The sequence below is a fragment of the Gossypium hirsutum genome, chromosome A04 (assembly GCF_007990345.1).
Source record: "Gossypium hirsutum isolate 1008001.06 chromosome A04, Gossypium_hirsutum_v2.1, whole genome shotgun sequence".
NCBI lineage: Eukaryota > Viridiplantae > Streptophyta > Magnoliopsida > Malvales > Malvaceae > Gossypium > Gossypium hirsutum.
The window spans coordinates 65,152,525-65,159,449 of NC_053427.1; the positions used below are offsets into that span (position 1 = coordinate 65,152,525).

Genomic DNA, 6,925 nt, shown 5'->3' on the forward strand with positions numbered 1-6,925 from the left:
CCGAGTACCGTAAGAGGGATTTCCTCATTTGGTGTGGTACTGACAATGTGAGGATCAACGGCATCTAGTAAGACTGTATCGCCGACCTTAAGTTGATTAGGAAAGGTATCAGGCTTGTTTTTGCATAATTTTGGTTTATCATGTGTTCTCAGTTTATGTTCTCGCCATTCATCTAGCTCCTCTATCTGTAGTCTTCATTCTTCATGGATGTCTTTGTTCTCTTCATGGTAGTAGAGCACTCTCTCTGTTGTCTTGGTTCGAGAAGGTTCCTGCAAGGACGATTGAATATTAGCTCTATCATCGATAGGTTTTATAGCATTATCCTGAGTCTTAGGGGTTTTGACTAAATCACGTGCTTGGAGTGTTACTGTGTCGTCACCTGCACGAAGCGTTAGCTCCCCTGTGCCTGCATTACTAATGGTTCTGGTAGTTGCTAAAAAGGGTTGTCCTAAAATTAAAGGTACCTTGTTATCCTCATCCATGTCTAAAACGACAAAGTCTACTGGGTATATAAATTTATCAATCTCAACGAGAACGTCTTCAATAATACCCTTAGGAAATCTAACAGTTTTGTCAGCCAATTGTATGCTCATCCTAGTCTGTTTGGGTTTACTGAGACCTAGTCGTTTAAACATATTATATGGCATAACATTTATACTTGCCCCTAGATCAACTAAAGTATTATTCACAGATAAACTACCAATTAAGCAAGGAATTGTAAAACTCCCTGGATCTTTCAATTTGTTAGGTAGCTCATTCTTTAGAATAGCTGAGCAGACTGCATTGAGCTCCACATGTGATGTAGTGTCTAATTTCCTTTTTTTGCTCAGAAGTTCCCTTAAGAATTTTGCTAAGTTGGGCATCTGTGAAAGAACTTCAATAAAGGGTAAGTTAATATATAATTTCTTTAAGAGTTTGACAAACTTACCGAATTGTTCTTCTGTTCTATCTTTCGTCATCGCTTTAGGATATGGCACACGAGGTTCATGATTCGTACTTACCTGTTTGGGATTATCATTGTTTACCCCTTCTCGACCTTTGTTCATCACGTCGTCTTGCTGTAATTCTGACTCAGGTGCAATGAATCCTTCCTTATTTTGAGTACTAATTGCATTGAGGTGTTCCCTTGGATTAGGTTCAGTATTACTTGGTAGGCTACCTTTTGGTCGTTTGGAGATTAATTTGGACAACTGGCCTATCTGAGTTTCGAGTCCTTGGATCGATGCTTGTTGATTCTTAAGTGTTGTCTCGGTATTTTGGAAACGGGTTTCTGACACCGAGATAAATTTAGAGAGCATCTCTTCAAGGTTGGGCTTCTTCTCTTGTTGATAAAGTGGTTGTTGAAAACCCTGAGGATTTTGTGGCTTTTGATTCCCTTGACCACCCTAGGAGAAACTGGGGTGGTTCCTCCAACCTGCATTATAAGTATTACTGTATGGGTTATTTTGAGATCTAAAGTTATTGTTACCCATATAATTGACTTGTTCCTCTTCGGTTGTGGGATTGAAGGATTGGTATTCTGTATACACACCTCCTCCGCTTGAGTCACTCCTCATTACTGGATGTACCTGCGCAGAACCAAGAAAACTATCAATCTTTTTATTGAGAAGTTCTACCTGATTTGACAGTATATTAACTGAGTCGATGTTATAAACACCGGTTGTTTTCATTGGCTTTGTCCTCATAACTTGCCACTAATAGTTATTCAATGACATCTCCTCTATAAATTCATAAGCATCTTCTGGTATTTTATTGTTAATGGTTCCGCCAGCAGCTCCGTCAATCATTTGTCTTGTCGAGGGATTCATACCATTGTAGAAGTTTGAACTTGCAGTTAAAGCGGTAACCCATAGTGAGGGCACCTTCTCAGTAAGTCCTTGTATCTCTCCCATGCATCGTAAAGTGTTTCTAAATCCATCTGCACAAAAAAAGAGATATCATTATACAATTTAGTTGTTTTAGCCGGCGAAAAATATTTTAGTAAAAATTTCTCGGTCATTTGTTCCCAAGTAGTGATAGACCCTCGTGGTAACGTGTTCAACCACTGTTTAGCTTTGTTTCTCAGTGAAAAGGGAAATAACTGAAGACGAATGGCATCATCAAAAATGCCATTGATTTTGAATGTATCGCAAAATTTCAGGAAATTTGCTATGTGAGTGTTGGGATCTTCATCCTGCAAGCCATCAAACTGAACAAACTGTTGTATCATCTGAATAGTGTTAGGTTTTAGTTCGAAAATATTCACAGCAATAACAGGTCTAACTATACTAGATTCAGTTCCTATTAAAGAGGGTTTAGCATAGTCATACATAGTATGTGGAGCAGGATTTTGATTAGCTGCAATTGCAGAAGGCAGCTGATTGTCCTGGTTTTCAGCCATCTCTTCGGTTGGGGGTTGATTTTCATCTTCTTGCTCATTTTCCGTGTATCGTAAGCTGTGCCTTATCTCTCTTTGATTTCTGTCAACTGTGCTGTCGATTTCTTCGTCAAAAAGTAATGGTCCTGACGGGTTTCTTCTAGTCATAAACTATAAAAAACCTGCCAAGAGAAACAATAAGTAAATTAATAAATAAGAAAATAAAATAAAATTGCAAGAAAAATAAATGGCTAAAGTAATAAAAATTTAATGTTCCTAACATTTTAGTTCCCCAGCAATGGCGCCAAAAACTTGATCGCAGTGTTTCGTAACAAGTAATAAATATTTATAAAGATCAAACCTAAACTAACTATTATCACGACGAAAAGGCAAGTGCACCTATCATACAATAGTATAGTAATAGCAAGACCGGGATATCGTACCCAAAAACCAAAAGTACTAGTAATAATTATCTCTTTATTATCTAGCCTAGGAATAAAAGGGTTTGTTTTAATTAACTAATTATTAAAACTAAGGACGCACAGAGAAAAGAATTGGGGAATTGCTTTTAGGAAAATCGATTGACTTGAGACAATACCTAAGGAAAAATCCACCTAGACTTTACTTGTTATTCTGGCTCCGAACTGGACGATTTATTCATTTAACTTGTTCCGTAAAGATCGCTAAGTTATGTTATTATCCCTATTCAAGACTAATAACGTCTAATACCTAGATTGAATAATTGAGACTTTTCTCTAATTAACACTCTAGGGTTGCATTAACTTGATCTATGGATCCTTTTATTAGGTTTCACCCTAATCCGGTAAAATCTTGTCACCCTATTTCTAGGTGCGTAATCAAATCCGCTTAATTATGAAAAATGTACTCTTAGACAGGGTCTATTCCTCATCTGAATAAGAGCGTGTCTTGGATTAGTATCCTGAGATATCAAAACAAGAATTAAGAACACATTATTAAGAACAAGTTAAATATTTATCATACGATTCAAAAAATAATAATAAGATTCGTCTTAGGTTTCATTCCCCTTAGGTATTTAGAGGTTTAGTTCATAACTAAATAGGGAAACATCTCGGAAGAATAAAGAATACAAAACATAAAGAAAACCCAAAACTCCTGAAGGGAAATTGAGGAGAGATCTTCAGTCTTGATGATGAATCTGGCTTCTGAAATGGATCAATCGGCTTCCTTGGAGTAATTCCTTACTCCCTATTCTCTGTCGCTCTTTTCCTCCTCCTCTAGTGTGTATTTATAGGCTTTGGAATGCCTAGAAACCCTCAAAAGTGGCCTTTTCCAAATTGAACTTAACTTGGGCTCGGTAGAGACATGCCCGTGCTCGATTACTTCAGCCCGTGTTCGAGTCTGCCAAATTGACACGGCCATGTGGTATGTCCGTGCGAGCGGGTCCAGGCCGTGTTAATTTCGTACTTTGGCCCATTTTCTCCGTTTTTGGCCCGTTTCTCGTTCCTTTCGCTCTACTATGCTCTCCTAAGTATAAAATATGAAAGTAAAGCATTAAGAGCATCGAATTCACTAATTCTAATGAGAAATCATCCATAAAAATGCATTAAACATGGGGTAAAAATATGTATAATTTACGGTTTATCAATATACATGCTACTTTATAACTTGCGATAGTGCGATGACTCCTGATCAGGTTAACTTGTTTCTTTATATATTAGCTATATCAACTGATTTCGATCGAATAGTATCCAACGAAGCACAGAGTAATATTCTAGCCACGGATCAAGGGGCTGCTCATAACATACCTGAGTTTCAAGAGCCTAGTGAAGAAACTTACGAAACCGTTTCCAATATGATATGAGACATGTTTAATGCTTATATGAGAGCCAATCCTGCGGTTCGACAAACTCCACCCCTACGTCCTCAAAGCTCTAATCAACCGATTATTTGTAGAGTTCTTATAGATAAAGTCTAAAAGTGTGGGGCGAAAGAGTTTTATAGTAACGTGAGCGATGATCTGACCAAATCTTAATATTGGCTGGAGCATACGCAAAGAGTTTTAGATGTAATGTTGTGTCCTCCTAAAGACTGTCTAAGATGTGCCACCTCATTGTTAAAAGAGGGAACTTTTTACTGGTGGACTATTCTAATCACGTTGTACCTAAGGAATGAGTGAATTAGGAATTCTTCAAATTTGAATTTCGAAAGAAATATGTCAGTAAAAAATATCTTGATAAGTAGAAAAAAGAATTCCTCGAGTTGAAACAAGGTACTAGATCAGTTGCTGATCGCGTGATTCGTAACAAGTAATAAATATTTATAATGAAGATCAAACCTAAACTAACTATTATCACAACGAAAAGGCAAGCGCACCTATCGAACAATAGTATAGTAATGGCAAGACCGAGATATCATACCCAAGGGAACCAAAAGTACTAGTAATAACTATCTTTTTATTTTTTAACCTAGAAATAAAGAGGGTTGTTTATTAAGTTGATTAACTAAGCTAATTAACTAATTAAACTAAAGCAAAGAGAAAATTTGGTAAAAGAGTTGGAGAAGAGATAAAGACGACACCCAAGGAGGAATCCACCTAGATTTCACTTGTTATCTGACTCTAAACCAGACGATTTATTCACTTAACTTGATCCGTGAGACTCCCTAACCTATATTATTATCTCTTTCGAGACTAATAACGTCTAACCCTCAGTTGAATTAATTGAAATCTCTTTCTAATTAAAACCCCTAGGGAAGCAATAAATCGATCTATAGACTCCCATATTAGGTTTCACCCTAATCCGGAAAAATCTCGTAACCCTATTCTTAGGCGTTCGATCAGCTCCGCTTAATTATGCCAAATCTACTCTTAGACAGGGACTTTTGCTCCTCAGCATAAGCACATCAAATCATGAATTAATACCCGAAATATTAACTCAAGCATTAAATACACATAATTAAGAACAAATTAAGTATTTATCATACAGTTCAGATAATAATAACAAGATCCATCATAGGTTTCATCCCTCTTAGGTATCTAAGGGTTTTAGTTCATAATAAAATAAGAGTACATCTCAAAAGTATAAAAATAACAAAACATAAAGAAGACTCCAAAACCCCTGAAAGAATTCCGAGAAAGATCTTCAGTCTTGGAGTAGCTTTGGCTTTTGGGATGGATCGTCTGGCTTTCTTCAAGTAATTCCCAGCGTGTGGTTTTGTATTCCAGAAAAGTTCTGGAGGGGGGCGGCCCTTTCTAAGTCATACTTAGGGTGTTTATATAGGCTTTGGATTGGCTTTCTTCCTCCTAAGTATCCTTTTTCGTGTAAAATACAATTCTTTGAAAAAAGGACACACCTGTGTGCCACGACCGTGTGACGTGATTGCCAGGCCGTGTTTGATCCGTTAAATTTCACTCGGCCGTGTGGGTCAATGGCCAGGCCGTGTGAATCGTGAAAGCCTTGGTCAACACCCTTGAAAGACATGGGCGTGTGAGCTGCCCGTGTGGCAAGGCTTAGGCCGTGTCATTTTCTCAATTTGGTCTATTTTATCCCTTTTTGGCTCGTTTTTTGCTCCTTTTGACTCTTGGTGCTCTCCTGAGTACAAAACATGAAATAACCGGATTAAGAGCACCAAAATCCACAAATCTGGTAATAAACATCCTTAAATATGCTAAGTATTTGGGGTAAAAATATGTATAATTTGGCATTTATCAAGTACCCTCACACTTAATTTACTTGTCCTCAAGCAAAACTCTCATTTACTGCTAGAATTCATTCCTTTCAATCACATAATCATTACTGATAATGTTACAAATTATTCCACATAAAATCATATAGTGAGAATTCAACTATAGGGGCATTAAAAGCCTCAAACAATCTAAATCAAATATTTTGATAATAAAATCATAGGTAATCTCCTTCCTCTAAGTAATTAACTTTAGTCCTAAATATACAAGAGATGACATCCTCACTAAAGATTCACTCAAATCACTTAAAGTGTTTAAGGTTCAAGATTAAGCACTCGATTGTCTGACATGAGAAGTTATTACCATAGGCTTGCATGAAAATCAAAATTCCACCACTTGTAAATGATATGATACACAAATCAAAAGGTCTTTGCATGGTTGTAACAGGGTTTAGGTTACGGGTATGGATACAAGCTGAAAAGAGAAGGTTAGAATCGAGACAATTTCAATATATTACCCCACTATTCAAAAACTTAATTACTGAATCACAAACAAATATATAGAACTATATTACATGAGCTCTCTTTTTTTTTTCATGACAACTTTAGCTTGCTGAGGATTACACTAATAATACTGAGTTTTTTTTAAGAACAAATCAAGTCAATACAATATAGAAATCATACTTCATGATTCAGTAACAAAAAATGGTGAACATAGTGAGGTAACAATATTAAATTCAATCTCGATAAAAAGGGTCAAATTAAGTAAGAGGATTTCAACAATAATGGGTTAATGGGTTAATTATGAGGGTTCATCAATAAAAAGGGTTAGTAGGCTCAAGGAGATTCACTAATGGTTGAATTATGTGGGAAGGCTTTTTATGGAGTAAGTGGGTTAAATCCTAA

The 6,925-nt window shown here is 36.5% G+C and overlaps 1 non-coding gene across 1 annotated transcript; it reads left to right on the plus strand.

The window, feature by feature from the left end:
* The first annotated feature begins 1,844 nt into the window (after positions 1-1,844).
* LOC121228638 (small nucleolar RNA R71) lies at positions 1,845-1,951 on the plus strand. The gene has a single exon (XR_005926214.1). It is a non-coding gene; the product is annotated as a small nucleolar RNA R71 (small nucleolar RNA).
* The last annotated feature ends 4,974 nt before the right edge of the window (positions 1,952-6,925 follow it).